This window comes from Podarcis melisellensis (assembly GCF_964234715.1).
Source record: "Podarcis melisellensis genome assembly, chromosome: 1".
Classification (NCBI taxonomy): Eukaryota; Metazoa; Chordata; class Lepidosauria; order Squamata; family Lacertidae; genus Podarcis; species Podarcis melisellensis.
Window position 1 is genome coordinate 34082872 of NC_138528.1, and position 20711 is coordinate 34103582.

At 41.5% G+C, this 20711-nt stretch overlaps 1 protein-coding gene and 1 long non-coding RNA gene across 12 annotated transcripts in view; one reads left to right on the forward strand and one right to left on the reverse strand.

Moving 5' to 3' along the window:
• The window catches only part of LOC309357128, a 204974-nt gene that overhangs the window by 146714 nt on the left and 37549 nt on the right, over positions 1-20711 (forward strand). The gene's annotated exons all lie outside the window — the stretch shown is intronic.
• NPAS3 (neuronal PAS domain protein 3) overlaps positions 1-20711 on the reverse strand; it is a 636914-nt gene that overhangs the window by 113951 nt on the left and 502252 nt on the right. The window lies entirely within an intron of this gene.

Below are 20711 nucleotides of genomic sequence, written 5' to 3' on the forward strand. Positions count from 1 at the left end.
GTGACGCAGTGGCTCGGGGCCCTGTGCTGCCTGAAACGGCAGCGTGGGTCTTGTCTCTGCCAGGTGGACTCCGTGGTGGCGCAGATCGCCCCCCGCCCCCGTGGGTGGCTTGCCCTGCCCCCGCCACTCTGGGTGCCGCAGCAGCTAGTTACGCCCCTTGTCACATAAGGTTCCTCCCTCCAGTTCTGATCTATTCTCACTCCCTGCTGCAACCCTCTTTGAAACTGCCCATGCTATTCAGAAGGTCCTCCATGAAGACTTTGGGGCTTTGTGCAGTGGCAGAGGGCAAAGAACTAGTGAGGCAATGATAGGGTCGGCCAGGACATTTTGCTGGTGTAGGCCGCCCACCCTGCACCCACCATCACATCTGCCACCACAATTGTGCCCTCGCCCACAACTGCACCCGTGCTACTGCCACAACACAGTGTCAAGGGACCAGCATTAATGACGACTGTGGCAGTGATGGCATGGGCTGTGGCAAGGCTGGCAGTTGCACAATGGGACTGGCAACAGTGCAACAGGAGGTGAGGTGGGGTCAGATCTGCTGCCTGAGGTAAATTGTTTCGCCTCGCCTCATGGAAGCGCTGGCCTTGGGTAATGTTCAGTTGTGCAAGTGGCCTTCCACTCATGCAACCTTTGAATTCAACTCCATATGCTTTATCCATTCATTCACTCAAAAATGTATACCCTACTTTTCACCACATAGGTCTCAAAGTGGCCTACAACAATAAAATACACAATAGAGACACAATCTAAACTTCCAAAATATAAAACCTCAAGAATTTAAAAGCTTAAAAAAAATAAAATGTAAAACTCCTGAGAAGCGTTCAGGGTGCAAAGGTCTCCTGAAATAAAATATCTGAAACTAAGCAGGAATGGTGCCTATCTAATTCTTGTGGGGGGGAGTTCCACAGTGCCTGCAACACTGAAGGTATGACTTCTCATTGGCATGAATTATGATTCTGTCCCAAAGCGGATTCCCAGCTGATGAAGCATTAAGGTCTCAGTAACAGGGTGCCAAGGTAACATCTGAATTAGTTAGCTGTGCAAGTTTGGTAGCAGTCTGAGGAGGCAAGACAGACTGCTATCCTTACCCCTCTTTTGGTCTAACAGATCTCAAGTTCCCAAGTAAAGAAACGCAGTAAATAACAGTAAATACATATACAGGTAGAAAGCCCCAACAGGGTGTGGGGGCTAGTTATTGTATTGTTCAAAATGTCACATTTATGACACCAAGGCTCTTAGCAGTGGAGGCTAAGAGGGCAAGTAGGCCGCTGTCCAACCAACCTCAGTTTGCTCTCAGCTGTTCACACCTGCCTGCTTTTCTAACTTACAGCCAGTCCAGGTTGGTAGCACTGCCTGTCAGCTTTCTCCTCCTTAAGTTTCTGCTCCTTCCTATATGCAGCAATATGGAACTTGCTCTCCATAAAGAAGCACAATTTCCAGCACAAATTCTCGCATTTGCAGATCAGCTGCAGAAAACTTACCTCAATTTAGTAATGGCATGTGGTAGATAATGGTTGCTGATAATGAAAATAGTATAAGTGCTATCAGCAAAAAGTTGATCTTGTGAAGTAGGAAGAAATGAACACTGATTTTTAGATGTGAGAGAAGAAAACAGATGAAGAAGGATGGGGCAGGGTTTTAGTAGCTGTGGCACAAAAAGCAGTTTTTCACTACAACAAATAATGTGTCAATGAAGGTAAGGAAACAGCCTCAGCCATCCTTAATTCACTCATTTGTTGGCAGAAATTTGCTCCAGAGCAAATGAGATGGGGCTGGTTTCACATCCTTTAGAATGCCATTCTAGGGAACATGGGGTGCCCTATCTCCCTTTTCATCCACTTCTTACTCTAAAAAAAACACTTTGGACTGTGTACTTCATAGAACATCTTCTCTAGTGCCACTGTAAATCTCACTGTGAACTGCCCTGAGACCTCTAGGTATAAGGCGGCATTTTAATAATAATAATAATAATAATAATAATAATAATAATAGAATTCTAACACAACCTGACACTCCACTCTTGCAGGACAGCTAACCACAGTCTTGGTCTCTTCTCTTATTGTTTATAGGTATGCAAACTAGACGCCACCAAATTTTACTCTAAAGCAGTTTTAAAGTATGTGTGCTAGGCAGAATATCTGAGGGATTTCAAGGAAAGCAAAAGGGCTTTTTGTCCTGTGTAATAAATAAGACAAAATGTCTCTGTGGGGTTTCACCGTTGTCACTGAATTTAGCCTAAAAGCAAAACATTACGGAAATCTGGAGGTCCCCCTTCATAGACTCATATAATTGTAGAGTTGGAAGGGACCATAAGGGTCATCTAGTTCAACTGCCTGCAATGCAGGAATCTTTTGCCTAACATGGGGCTTGAACCCACAACCCTGAGATGAAGAGTCTTATGCTCTACCATGAAGAAGTTTTAGACACCTCCCTATAGACACCTCCCTAGATTAGGGAAATAGTTTTGTACTCGCAAAGGCCAAACACGAGACAAATTGAATCCTATTTTGCCTCCTCCTTGACATCACTTGGGGTGCAAGATGGCTTCCTCCTTTCTCCCTGCCATGAGTGAAACTCCAAACTCTTCCTTTCTGGCTACTGATCTGTCAGTCTCCAAATTATCTCTCCCCACTGGCCCATCTGGTTTTGATCTAACAAAGAACTGAAGGAAGGAATTGTGGGTGGGAGGAAGAAACTGTAAGTTTTTGATGTTCATATTCTGAGCCAACAAAGTGAAAGCTTTGGTTTCAGCTCTGCAAAAATGTGTAGAAATTTCAAGGGAAGCAGGAACATCTGAAGCTGTCATATGCCGGGTCAGAGTATTTGTCCACCTAGTCCAGTATTATCTATTCTGACTAGCAGTAGTTTTAGGCAGACATCTTTTTCATCACCTGCTGCCTGCTACTTTTAATTAAATATGCCAGGGATTGAAGCTGGGACCATCTGTATGGAGGTGGGAGGGCATATAGATTGGGGCTGCTAACAGATGAAGTGCTAATAATTGTATATGGAGAAAGTATCAAGGTGTATGAATCCATTAAGATATAAAAAGAATGAAAAAGTGAAAAAAATTAAACTACGAGAAAAAAATTTAAATGCTAGCAATGTAAAAGCAGTGAGAAAAAAAGCACTTCAAGGCTTTTGAATGAGAGAATGCAAAGAAATGAGTATAATACAGTGGTACCTCAGGTTAAGAACTTAATTCGTTCTGGAGGTCCTTTCTTAACCTGAAACTGTTCTTAACCTGAGGTACCACTTTAGCTAATGGGGCCTCCCGCTGCTGCCGCTGCGTGATTTCTGTTCTCATCCTGAAGCAAAGTTCTTAACCCAAGGTACTATTTCTGGGTTAGCGGGGTCTGTAGCCTGAAGCGTCTGTAACCTGAAGCGTCTGTAACCCGAGGTACCACTGTATGTTAAAAGCAGCACACATCAAGAAGAAGAAACTGCAGATTCTGGTAGCTACTATTTATGTTTTTAAAAATTCAGAAATTATCTGCTTCTGATCGCAGTACCCAACTGACAACCACAATTCAAAGTGTTGGTACTTGAAGGAGCATCTCCATGCCCATTGTTCAGCCTGGACACTGAGGTCCAGCTCTGAGGGCCTTCTGACGGTTCCCTCACTGCGAGAAGTGAGGTTACACGGAACCAGGCAGAGGGTTTTCTTGGTAGTGGTGCCCACCCTGTGGAACGCCCTTCCACCAGATGTCAAAGAAATAAACAGCTATCTGATGTTTAGAAGACATTTGAAGGCAGCACTGTTTAGGGAATTTTTTAATGTTTGATTGTATTTTTAATATTCTGTTGGGAGCCATCCAGAGTGGCTGGGTAAACCCAGCCAAAGGGGTGGGGTATAAATAATAAATTGCTGTTGTTGTTATTATTATTATTACTACATGCTTGTTTAGTTCAGAGCTCCGACTTCAGTGTGCTTGGAATGGAACCCAGATCATCCCTCATTGAAAAACTCCTGGGTTGGATCCAAAGAACAGAGAGTAGAAGAAAAACCACTGCTAGCGTGGTTCCACAAACACTTGCACAATGGCTTGTATGATACTATCATCAGTTCAACAGTGGTTCTTGTACTTGCACAAGAGGCTGAAATGGGAAGTATCCAGTTGATGTAAACAAAACGAGGGAGGCTGGATGCTTATTATTATACATTAATATATTTATTACTATGCTAGCCCAACATCTTTCTGCTTGAGGGAGCCTTCCTCGGAGGCTTATCTGTAGGGGGTGGGGGAACTGAACACCACTTGCTAAACCACATATAAAAACTTGTGCAAGTGGAAGAACATATTTGGATTTAACTTTGCTTTTCTCAGGCAATGTCCAAGGGCAGAGTGTAAAACTGTAATTGTCATATCAAATGGAAATGCTATTGATGTAGGTGACAATGGAGTTATAGACAGGAGAGAAGGCTACAAATAGGAGTCTCAATATACAGGAGCAAGGGAAATGGCATATTCAAATAACCTTTAACGTGCAGTGATAACAGCATTTAAGAGGAGGGACGGTACAAGATCCTTATTTCACTGTGTGTAGAGGAGTGTGAGTTTGTGTGCATACCCACATACATGTGCATGGTGGTAACCTCTAACTACGGTACTTTGCAACTGTTCACGAGCACACTGTGGTATGATGGCCTGAACAGATAGAATCCACATGAGAATTCTTTGGTAAGCATACAAGTCCGTGCCAGACAGTTCTGCTTAGCCCAGCATAGCCTGTTCAGGATTCCCTCCCAACGTGATCCCTCTTTAGTATCCCCTGGGCTGGCCAAGAAGACAAGCATCACATTTGCACCTGGACTGTCCACCTCAATTTATATTTGATAAAGAAAGAAAGTACTTTTCTCTTGCAGAAAATCAGTTTAGTTCCTTTCATGATCGAATTTCTGTGTATTGCATTGGCTATAATACTAACTCTGTTGAAGTCAGGTTGGAAAACTCCCATTGACATCAATGGAGTCTAGACTATGCTTTAAATCTTTTTGATAGATTGACCCAAAGGCCTTGTCTTACTATCTTCCTATTTGTACAGTGCCTAGGCACTAGAAACAGCTAATATAACATTTAGTGCTGCAGTGGATTGTCATGGTGTTTGATTTTTTTGAGGCAAAACCTGTCATTTCAGAGACTGTGAAAAGGTCAACAAAATACACATTTTAAAAACCGGTTGATCTGCACTAATGGACACTAAAAGACTATAAAGTCTTATTACTGATATATATATATATATATATATATATATATATATATATATATATATATGCAGGTTTTGGTGTCCTCGGGTGTCTTCCCGTGTAAAAGTTGGGGTGTCTAGGCGACGTTTCGACGAGGTCTCACTCGTCATCTTCAGGCTGGTGCTTTCGGCTTCTTGTTACTGGAACAGAGCAGGATCTCAGTGTTTGAGTTCCTATAAATACTGTTGAGGGGGTGTGGTGTATAGCCTCCAATGTTCTGGGCAGAGAGGAAGTTCCCAGGCTAGTGTGCCTTTTCTTCTTTTGTTCCTTAATTACTTGAGGGATATCTTGAGTGATTTCTTGAGTAATTAAGGAACAAAAGAAGAAAAGGCACACTAGCCTGGGAACTTCCTCTCTGCCCAGAACATTGGAGGCTATACACCACACCCCCTCAACAGTATTTATAGGAACTCAAACACTGAGATCCTGCTCTGTTCCAGTAACAAGAAGCCGAAAGCACCAGCCTGAAGATGACGAGTGAGACCTCGTCGAAACGTCGCCTAGACACCCCAACTTTTACACGGGAAGACACCCGAGGACACCAAAACCTGCATTCCTGTACCCGTGAAAATCTACGAAAGCAAATATATATATATATATATATATATATATAGTCTTTTTCCACCTGCAAAACTCACAATAAAAATATGGGATATGTATGTGTCAAAGGGGCACAAAAATTATCACGGATGTTGGACCCCACAGTTCAGCTCACCTTTAACAACAGTACATATACCACCAGACCGGGGTACTTCTTTCATTGCAAATAGCAGAATATAGGTAGGGGCAGAATTCTATTAGTTGGCTTTGCAGTTGGCAACATCATCTTGCTATCTCTCGCTTCCATTCACCTATCACAGCTTACTTCAATTTAAGTGACAGGCACACAGGCAGCTGCTGATGCAGCTGGCTCTTTGGTGGAGGAAAAGGGTTAAAGGATGGTGTGTGTCCTCAACTCCTTTCAACTAACCCATTTCTATGCAGCATAATGGCTTGGAACTTTGATGCTATGTTGTATTCAGCAACAGTGCAGTAGCATCCGCCAGAAGCTGATGAAGAGGCTACTACTGCAGATTAATTTGCCACCATAACATTGCATAGGAAGGAATCATGAAAAAGAACCAAAACCCCAACCTAAAAATATTGTTCAATTAACAAAACATATTTGTTTTAACATGTTGTGTTAAGTAAGGGCCTTCCATGTCCTATTAAGCTCCCAAGATGCTGGGAAGCTGCAGCTGTTAAAGGCCATACTCTTAACAGATGTATTAATTAGGGTATGTGAATATGGTATCCTATCCTGTGGTTAGTTCCATCTTCATCACTAACTGTTAGAATGGTGGCCTCAAGTCCCTGATTTGTTGACTGGAATACACACGGAGTCTGTGCAGCAAAGCTGAAAAAGATAAAGGTAAAGGACCCCTGACAGTTAAGTCCAATTGCAGACGGCTCTGGCGTTGTGGCGCTCATTTCATTTTACAGGCCGAGGGAGCCGACGTTTGTCTACAGACAGTTTTTCTGGGTCATGTGGCCAGCATGACTGAGCTGTTTCTGGCGCAACGGAACACCGAAACCAGAGAAGCACGGAAATGCTGTTTACCTTCCCGCAGGAGGTATTTTTCTACTTATTTATCTACTTGCACTTTTTTTTGGCTTGCTTTCGAACTGCTAGGTTGGCAGGAGCTGGGACCGAGCAACGGGAGCTCACTCCATCGCGGGGATTTGTACTGCCGACTTTCTAATGCCATCCACATAGATAGAGTAACAGAATTGGAATGGACAAAATGCATTGAAAAACCAACGTTCCATGAGACTGGATAACAACACTGTAGGGTTGTCATACATTCTCTCTCAGCACATCCCCCACCCCCACCCTCACCCCACTCCTGAACAGTATAGGAATAGCACAGGACTACTTTGCAGAATGGACACAACTACCCTGCACTATGGATATAATAGCGAACTTAATTTAAGTTGGCTGGGATTTAAAAAAAAAATCTACAAACTCTCTCACACTTTTTTTCCCTCTCACACTAAGTAAAAAGAGCATGAACTTCTAACATTGCTGAGACCTTTTGTTTTGAAAAAAAATATGCTGACCTGTCACAGCTGCACTAAAACCCTGAATATCCCTTCCCACCGGTCACGGAGCAGCAATAATTTATCCATCAGCAAAGACTAATAATAATAATAATAATGATTAATAATAATAATAATAATAATAATAATCAGAATGGACCAGGAAGTCCTTTCTGCAGGCATTTGGTGTGTTTTTCCATTCTTTATTATCTTTATGGCTTGCACTTTTCCTTTGCCCAAAGGTCAATCATAGCTGTGACTTAAGTCATTGGCTATGAATACTGACAGGTAGTAGTGCAGGATGGGTTTTAATGGGTAGGAGATGATATGTTAATTGCAATTCATCCCTCCAGGCACCCATGTGAGTGAGTTGAACAGAATTTCAAAACCCCATTCTTGGCAGCAAAATTAAAACCATAGGAATTAGACTGTAAAACCTCGTTTTCAGCAAATCCAGCTATGAAGTAAGCTGGCTTTCCCCTTCTTACCCCACTTAAGAAAGAATCAGGCAACAACTTACTTTATAATCATGCATTGGCTCACAGCAAAGGTAGCAGCAAATCTATGAAAGCAAAATACTATATGTACAGTATAACCAGCTTCAGGCATGCGCCTGAAGCTGCAACAAGCAGACACATGTCTGCATCCAACACACACTGGTCAAATGAAGAGGGGAGAGGAAGTCCTATATGCTCCTTCCTCTCCAGGAGAGGAGGGGAAGTGACATCACACAGAGCTCTATCTACCAACTGCATATCTATCTGTCTATCAGCAATACAGCTCTGGGGAACTGGCATCTTCTCATGCTAACTAGCAAAAATATGCATTTGTTATTTTTGGCTGCTAATCTCCCACAAGTACCAATATCATACCTCACAAAACAATTAGAAAGATTAATGCCTCCACATTATGCCTCTCATCTCAGCCTCCTATGTCTGAATCTGGGTCAGTTAATGGTCTAAACAGGCATCAAGTAGCATGGGTAGAAACTGGGCAAAATGTGGACAACTATGTAGTATGGCTACTGTATCAAATTCACACTCAGCCATGAAGCTCTCTCGGTGACCTTGACATAGTCATTGCCCCTCAGTCTAACTTACCTCACAGGGTTATTGTGAGGATAAAATGTGGAGGATGAGAACTAAGTATGCTACACTGAGATCCTTAAGGAAAAATAACATATACATTTAATAAATAAATAAATAACCTCTCTCTCTCTCTCTCTCTCTCTCTCTCTCTCTCTCTCTCTCTCATATATATTATTCCCTCACAAAGCCACACTCACATAGGTACAAAACTCTTGTTTTTCAACCAAAACTCAATGTTCAACATTATATTCCCTTTTATTTCACTTTCCCTCACAACAAGTTCATACAATGCAAGGGGGGTGGGCAGAACACACTAATGAACTCTCATTCGCTAACATCTGCCGCCAGGGCTGTGAGAGACAGCAACCGTAGCAACCCAGTAAGGAGATCCTGGCCTGTGTGGGGACTATCATATACAGTGGTACCTCAGGTTACATACGCTTCAGTTTACAGACTCCGCAAACCCAGAAATATTACCTCAGGTTAAGAATGAGGTAATGCTTCAGGATGAGAACAGAAATCGTGCTCGAGCGGCACAGCGGCAGCAGGAGGCCCCATTAGCTAAAGTGGTGCTTCAGGTTAAGAGCAGTTTCAGGTTACGAACAGACCTCTAGAATGAATTAAGTTCTTACCCGAGCCACCACTGTAGCTGCTTCAGCAGCCAGGAGATTCAACTGCAAGAAGGCAATTGTTGAAACATCGTAGAAGGAGGGAAGATGTTTGTGTGTGTGTGGAGAAACTTATATATACCTTCGCCTTGCTGTAATGACTATTGTATTGTGTGTGTGTGTACACACACAGCAAACCGCCTTCAGAACTTCAGTTAGTAGGTGGGGTATGAATAATCATTTGAAGCTCAGGGGCCCTCCATCAGCTATCTGGGAAGGGATGGCCTAAAATCGCTTCTCGGCCTTTTGGCTAAGATCAAGTGTAGTATCTAGCTTCTGTTGTTTACGCTCTGGTAGCTACCAGGCTAGATTACTGCAATGTGTTATACATGGGGCTACTTCTGAAGAAGGTTCAGAAACTGGTGCAAAATTCAGCAGTCAGGTTGCTCACCGGGTAAAGATGGGTTTGAGCATGTAATGCCAATCCTGGCCCGACTACACTGGCTCTATCACTAAAGCCTGTTTTGAATGCAAGAAATTACAGGTGCGATCTGATGTAGATGTTCTGACATTATTAAATCCAGCAATTTTGTACTGAGTGGACACAGCACATAAAAGAGTTCGATTTACTTTAGGAGTCAAGAGGCTGTTTGAATCATAGAGAAATCAGAATGTGCTAGTAGAGTGCATGGCTGGTGCTCCATGAAAAGTCTCATACAGGAGTACCCCCCTTTGCTAATAAGTAAAAGAAAATATTCAGGGGATTTTTAAAGATCATGATCTCAGGCAATAAGTCTATGGGGATCCTAGCGACATAAAAGATAGCTGGCGTGAGGAAGGCAAGAAAAGGAGAAAACAGATATAGAGAAAAAGAGGGGATCATTAAACAAGCAGAGCTCACATTTGTTAATATACATTTGGTAAGACTAATGGCATTTTGTTTTACCTTTCACAGCAATGTAATTTTGTGGGAGTGGGCAGCATTACTGTCACCTACAGGGAAGAGAATTCAATCTCTCTCTGTTGGAGCGGGATGCTATTTACTGACTAAGAAATCTGCCTGCTGGCAAGGTTAGCAGCATTATTTTTGTACATAATGTGCATAATTAATGCTTGTGTGTGTGGACAATTTTGTGCTGCAAATAAAACTGTGGTCTTTTCTTGCCAGAATCCATAATAGTGAATCACTACAAGCAGGATCTTGATAGAGGATGTGAAAATAAAACCTACCAGTATAAAAGAAAAGGAGGGGAGGCAAGCAATGAGATTATGTTCAAAGAGGTTGAATTGGATTTCAGAGGCAAATGGTAGGTTAATATGTCCTGCTTTTCTGTATTACAAGAAAAATCTGCTACAGTTTAAGGTATCTTGAAATAGGATTCTTGATACAACCTTCTGTAATAAAAATGTGCCAATAGCCTCAATTTTATCTGTGCACATCCTTAATTTACTGTACATAATTTGACCTCTTACATTTCCAATTTATGAGCATTAGGTGCATTGACTTTGGAACACAGTATGAAGCTCAACTTTAATATTTCTCTGAATCTTCCATTTTCATTGTAAATATAAATTTGAACAGACTATGTTCTTACGCAAAAGAACCCACAACTGCTAAATTGCACAAAATGGTCACAAAGTTGTTTTTATTCAGTAAATAAAAAGACCACTTATCTGTTGCAAAGAAAGTCTACCTGTGAGGCTCACAAAATGGATTTGGGGAGTATTTGAAAGCAAAACAACTACAAAAGAGAGGAGGGAGAACATTTAGGAAATCATTCATCCACAAAATGAATTAATCTGCATTGCTATCAGTTAAATCACAGCCAGAATTTCAGATATCCCTGGTAAGATGCTAACTTAAGTTTTAGGAGCCTGGATATTGCTAATAGTAATTAGATTTCTTATCCACCCTTCATCATGAGATCCCAGGGCGGGTTACAAAAGTGTAAAAACACATTACTAAAAACCACTTAAAACAATTTACAATCAAAGGAATAGGATGGGTCCTAAAAACATACCCTATACCTCAGGTTTCAAAGAACAAGGTATAGAAACACACCTTCGACATGTGACAAAAGTTATAGGGGGCGCTGGCTATGTTGGCAGGAAAGAAAGAGAGAAATCATCATTTGAGCAGCAAGCAAACAAATTTTCCTAGCTCAAAGGTTTGTGGAATTTCTCCCCCTAGAGATCTTTATTTACTTGCAGATTCCAAACATTCCATATCAATTCTGCTATCAAACACATTTTGATTTACCCTGCACAATCACTATTAAAATTATTAAACTATTACATTTCATCATCATTCCAGCTAACAAATAAATTTACCAAGATGAACTGCCCATATTACAGTCATATACTGTGGTCTGTCCTAGCTACAAAAGTTCTTTATTAAAAGCTGCTGATATCTCTGCTAGCATAGCAGAACTAATACAATTTCACTTTTTCTTTGTATCTGTAATGGTTTCCCATTATCCTGATAAGTGGGCAGCCATTCCGCTTCTTCTCTTATTGATATAGCTGCAAAGAGGAATTAGATTTCACCATTTATGTAACAGAGATTAATTGATTAGATTATTAATTAAATATTCCATTAAATCCTCTTCTCTCTCTCTCTCTCTCTTTTTATAAAGCAGAGGAGTGTAACTCCTTAGGGTGTTCCCCCTACCCTTGAAATAATAAATAAGATAATGCATAACTAAACATTGTATCTAATCTAGTGAGGGATAATTGATCAACTAGGATGCTCTGCTATGAAAGACAGAATCATAACTCATGTCCCTAAAAAAATATCCATTGATTTCTCTGCACCACCTTTTCCCATTTTCTGCAACTATAATCAAGGTGGATACTGTTTCCTGTTGTCAAAAAAGCTTATGCCACACAGTGCTAACTTTAAGTGGATATCATTTAAGTAAACATACAAACAATAGATTCCCTCGTGATATTAAAGTGCTGCTGGCTTAGACCTAGAGGAGAATGTCCACCCATACAATGTTTCAGATATATGGGTTAAAAATTAAAAAACGGCAAATGGCCTTTTAGGTAACCCATAATTAAAAGCAATTTTGAGTTGTCTTTTCAGGGAAACAACCCATGGGATGTATTTGCTACCTGTTTGACCTTCACGATTGTGAGTCCTTGGCAGTGTCAGTGACCCTCTGAACTGAATTCAAAACTAATCTCTAGCAGAGAAAGAGAAACAGAATTCATGCAAATCATATTAATTCCAACATCTCCCCAGTGAGCTGGGTATAAACTACAGCCTAATTAAATATTTTTTAACGATGTGAGTAATTTTTGCCAAGGGGCGGATTCAGGGGAAAATTTAATATGAGATCACAAAAGCTGTTCCCAGCGTTGATTCTGTAAATTAATGACTATCTGCCTTATGATAAAAACATGCTGCCAAGAATGAAAATGAAGTCAGCAAAGCTTGCTCTATTTGTCTAACAACCAAATATACAGGATGCAAAAGTTTAAAGGATATGGAAAATTTCCACTGTCTGCGTGTGATGTGTTCATGATAGAGATGCAGGATGCTGACAGCACAAAGCTGAACTCTATTTTACGAGACTGCAGCTTTTATTGGTTATTCCTATCATAGTCCAACCCGGTATTATGGACATCAGAAAGCCCGTGTCAAGCATTCAGATTATGATCCCGAAAAAATATTTAGCTGTTTACGCATTTCTGTGGCTAAGTGTTACTACATGCTTTTGAACAACTTTTAAGACACCACAGCAGCAAACTGGGCACTCAAATCTGAAGTAGCTCTGTTGATTTCCTATGTTAAACTAAAAGAGAGAGATTTAATGCCTTCACTGGGGTTATGCCAGAGAAAGTAATTCTGGTTGTGGACCAGATCCAGGCACTCTTGGAGGACACTGATTTTCTAGATCCATTTCAGTTGGTGTTTAGGTCCTGTTTTGGCACAGAAACTGCTTTGGTCACCCTGTATGATGACATCTGTCGGGAGAGAGACAGGGGAAATGTGTCCCTGTTAATTCTCCTCAACCTCTCAGCCGCTTTTGATATCATCAACCATTTGATACCATCAACACAGGCTGAGACCTTACCTGCCTGAGGACTGTCTCGCCAGATTGGTGCATGCTCTAGTTATCTCCTGCTTGGACTACTGCAATGCGCTCTATGTGGGGCTACCTTTGAAAGTGACCGGGAAACTACAAATAATCCAGAATTCGGCAGCTAGACTGGTGACTGGAAGCGGCCACCAAGACCACATAACACCGGTCTTGAAAGACCTGCATTGGCTCCCAGTACGTTTCCAAGCACAATTCAAAGTGTTGGTGCTGACCTTTAAAGCCCTAAATGGCCTCGGCCCAGTATACCTGAAGGAGCGTCTCCACCCCCATCATTCTGCCCGGACGCTGAGGTCCTTCTGGCTGTTCCCTCACTGCAAGAAGTGAAGTTACAGAGAACCAGACAGAGGACCTTCTCGGTAGTGGCACCTGCCCTGTGGAAAGCCCTCCCACCAGATGTCAAAGAAATAAACAACTATCTCACATTTAGAAGACATTTGAAGGCAGCCCTGTTTAGGGAAGTTTTTAATGACTGATGTCTTGATGCAGGTATAGGCAAATTCAGCCCTCCAGATGTTTTTAGCCTACAACTCCCATGATCCCTAGCTAACAGGACCAGTGGTCAGGGACGGTGGGAATTGTAGTCCCAACACATCTGGAGGGCTGAGTTTGCCTATGCCTGTCTTAATATATTTTTAATCTTTTGTTGGGAGCCACCCAGAGTGGCTAGGGAAATCCAGCCAGATGGGCAGGGTATGTATGTATGCATGCATAAATAAATAAATAAATATCGTATTTTTCGCTCTATAAGATGCACCAGACCATAAGACTCACCTAGTTTTTGGAGGAGGAAAACAAGAAAAAAAATATTCTGAATCTCAGAAGCCAGAACAACAAGAGGGATCGCTGCGCAGTGAAAGCAGCGATCCCTCTTGCTGTTCTGGCTTCTGGGATAGCTGCGCAGCCTGCATTCGCTCCATAAGACGCACACACATTTCCCCTTACTTTTTAGGAGGGAAAAAGTGAGTCTTATAGAGCAAAAAATACGGTATATCTTTCTGGAGCAGCTGTCTGAGTTGGGGTGAGTGGCACTGCTTTGCAGTGGTTCTAGTCCTGCTTGGATGGTCGTTTCCATAGGGCGATGCCTACAGTTTGTATCCCATGTAAACCAATGTATTAGTTTGTCTCTCACTAGGTATTTATATATAGCCTTCATCACAATAGTATCTCAAGTGCTCATTTGAAGCAAACTCTCTAAGCATTTTCTCCTCCAGACAGTAACATACACACAGCTTATGAGCCCATGATCAGCACAAGAAAAACTAGCAAAACAGCTTGGTCTCAAATTTTATTTTATCATAATCTGGAAATTAAACGGCATATGGTTTGTGATTGTGGGACTGATTTTTAAAATACTGTATACAGTATATCCATCTGAGCTGTGCTTTATTCCACCCAGGTTCCTGTTATTATTTTAGGAAGCATTTGTTAAGAGGCAGAGTGCCAGATGCTAAAAATAAAATAAAATGTTGATTACTTTCAATTTAACCAGTGAAAGATTGGTCTCTCGTTTTGACTTGAAGACAATAGTAATGTAAAGAGCCAACAAAATAACACCTGAACATTTTAAATCAGTGCAAGACGACAAAGGAGCAAGCTAGGATTCTGGTAGTGACCTGGTCAGAAAGGCACTGCAACACAGAGAGGCTTGCTACTCTGTTTATTTTAATTTGTTACAGTGTGGGCCACAGAGAATGAATTTATAGCCTTTCAATTAAAAGGTCATTCTCCGTTAAACAGCATACTATTGCCTCATTATAATCATAAAATTAGCTGGGAAAGACTGGCATGAGGAGTACAGAAAAGCCACTCACAGAGTTAAGAAGGCGCTCATAACACAGAATTTTACATAAAAGACCATTTTAATCATGGATATGGTTCACCTTATGCAAAATGTTTCTGATTTCTCATTCTGTGGTCTCTGGGTGGGTGTCCCTGGGGCAACAGGATCCACCAGATCTTCCATCCTCAGAGAGGGAGATCCAACATCAAATGCCTTCCCTCTGCTGGTGCCAAAAAGCCAGATGGGTGGGGATATTATTATTATTATTAGCTGCATGTATATATTATTGTCTGGAACTGTATTACTGAAGCCTTATTTTCTACAATAGTAAACTATTTTGGACCTTAAACTGCCTCTGCGTAGTAGCTGGAACTGGGGGCAACTTCTGCTACATGGCTATATAAGCTCAGATTCCCAACCATCATTGTATATGCTAGTACAGTGGTACCTCGGGTTACATACGCTTCAGGTTACATACGCTTCAGGTTACAGACTCCGCTAACCCAGAAATAGTACCTCGGGTTAAGAACTTTGCTTCAGGATGAGAACAGAAATCGTGCTCTGGCAGCGCGGTGGCGGCAGGAGGCCCCATTAGCTAAAGTGGTGCTTCAGGTTAAGAACAGTTTCAGGTTAAGAACAGACCTCGGGAATGAATTAAGTACTGAACCCAAGGTACCACTGTATAAGCAGGCCTCTTTACCCTGCTGAGTAGCAGGGACAGTTCTGAGGACTGCCACAGCGGGCCACACAGCGGGCCACATTTTTGGCTTCACCAAAATTTCTGCAGCAAGGTCAGCTCGCCCATGAGGTGGACTGGGAAAGTCACCTAAGCTGGTACAACTGCAAGAACATCACCCCTGCCCACCCCACTGGTGGAGGAGTGTTGGGGGCAGCAGGGGCAGCTTTCAGCAAGATTCTGCAAGATCTCACAAAAATCTCATGGGATCTCATTAGCTCCAAGAGATCTGGCTGGAGCCCACTGCCACACAATCCTGTTTTGCCTCAGGCGGTGAAACGGGAAATGCCACCTGTGTTCTGGTTGGTTAGCAAACACTTAATCATGCAAAGCAGGGCAAAAAGTGAAGGAGATAAATTGCAACCATGGCTGCTTGTTCTGTGAGCCACCCTGAGACCTCCAGGTATGGGGCGGTATATAAATTGAATTTTTTTTTATTATTATTATTATTATTATTATTATTATTATTATTATTATTATTATTATTGTAATAATACACACCCCACAGCCAAAAGCTTGTGCAAGTCCTCCAGATCTGTGACCCAGCATTTATCAAGAACCCCTATGAAGCCCCTTCCCTTATTAGAGGGAATTTCCATAGCCCATGGGGAAAAGAAGATAACTTATAACACAGACTTGAAAAATTGGTTAAAATGGTCAAATTGAAAATGTAATCTTCTAAATGAAAAGAGTAAATTTGTTTCTAGTTCTGTTTTTTTTCAGTCTGGGAAACAGAGTCTGTCCTTAGGGGACATTACTGAATTGTGCTAAGAGCAGGCTCCATTTTAAAAAGTGCAAAGGAAAGACATTTGTGAGGAAAATAAGACCAACATAATATTCACAAAGAAACAGTTCAAGATGAAAGAGAAGGCAGTGCTTGTGGTCATGTGCTACCTGCAATAATTGCAGACAAACAATCTCCCACTCCTGGAGAATCATCTCTTCTTGAGTTACCTTGTATTAAGCATCCACCACAACATGCTATTTCCAAGACCTTTTATAGCTGCCAGGCTGCTGCATTGGGCCTCCACTGCCAATGCAGATAGACTGAAAGGACCAGAAATAGTAATAGAAACACTGTAGGTGTTGGAATATGAACAAACCCTTGACAAAAGATGATTTCATTGTGGTTATGAGAAAAAGACAAGACAATATTTTGTGTGTACATATTACCCAGCTAATTACATCCCCAGAATGATTACGATTTACTGATTTTCACAGGCTGGGAAGTGTTAAAAAATATATAGAAAACCTACTTTTTATTAAGAAGTGCTTTCATAGAGATCTGGAAAGCAGCAAAGTGGGGGCGCAACGGGCAGGCAGTCCTGTACTGTCTAGTCAGAAAGCATGTTGTCAAAAAGTACATGAGCATGACTAGCGTCAAAAGTCTCCAGGGCCTGTCAAAACTGGATATATGCCAATAAAGTGGAGGGAATCTGAGATAGGCTGTAAAAGATTAAGAGACTGGAGCAGCTGATTTATGAGCAAAGATTAAAATCTACATTGCAACTTGCACCTCTGCCTAATGATAACTGCAAAAATGGGTGGCAGGGCTGATGCTGAAGTTCATCCATCCACTTTAAACTGGCTGGAGATTTCCCTGTGAGGAAGACGAATCTTCCATGAGAATTCCCTTGCTGATGTTAGTTCAGTTAGTGCAGCTAGATGCAATTATATGTGAATGTTTCAGCATTCACTACAAACTCCACCGATTTCAATTTCAATTTCCTGGTTTTTGTAACCAGGTGGGAAAAGAGCAAAGTTGCCCAACAGCTACAACTAACTTGTACAGTTTTGCCTCTCTATCTCTGTTACACACACACACACACACACACACACACACACACACACACCCCTTATTGGGGAAGTGTGTATGACTTAGATAAAGCCAGTCGTTTGGGTCTTTTACACCCAATTCACCCACCAATATGTTATGTAGCACAATGGAATATTACATAGAAAAAGAGGCACCGGAACTCACCCTGAACACCTCCCTTGTTCTCTTATAATGGCAATGGCACCTACTTGAGAGGTGCCAGAACTGATTTCTGGCAAGGTCTATCTGGAAAAAAGTCCTGATTACAGGGAGGAGGCAGCCATACTGTGTGTATGTGTGCATGTAGGTGTGTAAAAGGGGGCTATCTATGATAATTTAATTTTTACGAATGGATATATTAGGGCCAGGCAACATGAAACAAGAAGCCTGCATTGAATAAACCATGGTGAAGATTAAAATACTTTTCATTTTAGCTGCATATAGCATGGGGAATGATCAACCCTCAGAACCAGTTCAGTCATTCTTAAGTCAGGGCTGCCCTGGAGGCCAGAATGCAAATTTTGAGCAACTGCAGGGCTTGGACCCATGTTTCCTATGTCATGGGGGATGCGGGTGGCGCTGTGGGTTAAACCACAGAGCCTAGGACTTGCCGATCAGAAGGTCGGTGGTTCGAATCCCCGCAACGGGGTGAGCTGCTGTTGCTCGGTCCCTGCTCCTGCCAACCTAGCAGTTCGAAAGCACGCCAAAGTGCAAGTAGAAGGTAAACAGTGTTTCTGTGCGCTGCTCCAGAAGCGGCTTAGTCATGCTGGCCACATGACCCGGAAGCTGCACGCCGGCTCCCTTGGCCAATAAAGCGAGATGAGCACAGCAACCCCAGAGTCGGCCACAACTGGACCTAATGGTCAGGGGTCCCTTTACCTTTACCTTCCTATGTCATAAGACCCAGCAGAGGGCCTCCCTTTGGTAGGGTGCTCATGTCTGAGCAGACCACCTAAGAACAATTCCGGCAAGGAAAGCCGGGGAAGAGTATGATACCAATTCCATCTGCCCAATTCCCCACTCTATTCCACTTGATAGCTTTCAGATTTGAATTCACTTGACTGAAGACTCCAAGATTGCTGTAAGTTTATGAAAAAGAGGCTACAGTTAATGACAATTTATTCCTATTTTGTCTAAATTCTATAGAGAAAATTACATCCACTAAATACCCAGTGAGTACTTAGAAGAATATTTGGCTCTGCATCCATTTAGCATTTTGAAGGGGGGGGGGCAGAGGACAAAAACAAAATGAATGAAAATTTACCAAGGAAAATGGAGCAAACATATTTTTTCTTTGATATCCTTAAATCCAACCCTAAATAAAATATGAACCAAAAGTTTTGCAATGCAGTTTCCAAGCAAAATATTTGTACAAAATGCATACATTAGGGGAAAGTGTGCATTAAAATACATATATTAGTGATAATGATACAACAATGTATAATATTAAGCAAAATTTCTTGCAAGAATGTGTATATTAGGAGGAGTGCACACTTAAAATGCTGACTAATTCCCGTGATGAAATCACAAACTGAACTTGACAAATGAGAAATTGGTACGAGAAATTGAAAATGAGGATATGGACAAGCTGGAACGTGTGCAGAGGAGGGCTACCTTATGAGGAACAGTTGAGGGCATTGGGTATGTTTAGCTTGGAAAAAAGGAGACTGAGGAGATACGATAGCCATCTTCAAATATCTTAAGGGCTGTCACATGGAGGATGGAGCAAGATTGTTTTTTCCTGCTCTGGAGAAAGAAAGGAGATTCTGACTTTCTGAAAATAAGAGCTATTCAACATTAGAGCTGACTCCCTCATGAGGTTGTGGACTCTCCTTCCTTGGAGGTTTTTAAGCAGAGGTTGGATGGCTACCTGTCATGGGTGCTTTAGTTGAGATTCCTGTATTGCAGGGGGTTGGAGTAGATGACCCTTGGGGGTCCCTTCCAATTCTATGAGAGAAGCTGCTGCCAGAGATTATTTATTCATTTATTTAGACAATTTATATACCACTTAATTACAGTCATCTCTAATCAGTAGACAAGTAACTCAACTCAATAAAAAATAAAAATCAGTTAAAACTATAAAATCAGAATTCAGTGAAAAACATACAAATGTATGTTAGGTAAAACTATTGGTTCATCTGGCCCAGTGTTGCCTATTTAAAATGGCGGCGATTTGCCTCTCGATCTTCCTCATCCCTACCTGGGGATGCTGTGGCCCCTCCCCACAGGCTGATGAGTTAGAGACAGAGCAGTGGGCTGGGAGACATAATTACAGTACCGAACAAGTTGCTTTACACAATTACAGTACATAATGCTATCCTGTTCTACATTTCAATACATGCCAGACAAATTAATAATTTGTCAGATTTCAAGTTTCTTGGAATATTCATTTCAGCCGAATAGGAGCAGCCTCTTTGGTAGGATAATGAGCCTTCAAAACGTGCCATTCTGAAAGTGTTAATTATATTTATGGGGATTTTTCATGAAGGAAGCAGAAAGTGTCTATAAATAGCCTAGAGTTTTCTCCTTTCTATTTGTTTTATGAAGTGGAGTTTAGAAACATCATCAACATACTTTTTTATTAGCCATAATGGATTGCTAGAGTTACAAGGATGTACAATAAACCTGTTTAAATATTCACTTCTCAGCCATACATTACTGCAAAATTGCTGCAGATTTCACTCATGAATCCAAAGACTAGGCTGTATGCTCTTTTTCCATTTGTTGTTTATTGGCAGAATACAGCATTTGTACAGTGAGGGGGGAGGGGGGCCCACCAGGCGTGAATCTTTAAACAGGTTTTGCTTCCCCCCCCCCCCATGTCATACTAACTGCAGCAATCCATTATGCATAATAATAAGAGTGCATTGGTACCATTTCAAAATCCCATTCGATAAGCAAAGAGAAAGATGAAACTTCAACTCCTTGATGTTTTTAGTGATTGTTACTTATGCCTTTTACTTTTTAACTCATGGGGAATAAATCTATTACCATTTTCCTCACAGTACTATAAAAAGCACATGTAATGGTATCTGCCTTAGATCCATGCAGTATAGAGCACACTATTTCTGTATCTAAGCTATCTTCATTTAATTGTTCAAGCCAGACACAGTCTTAAGGCAAGGAGGACATATGAAATGTATACTATAAGACATTCTGTTACACCTTATTTTGCTGTGCTGTCCAAATGCTAAATTATTTTTAAATGAAGTTGAGGTTTGAAATAACACAGCTAATGGGT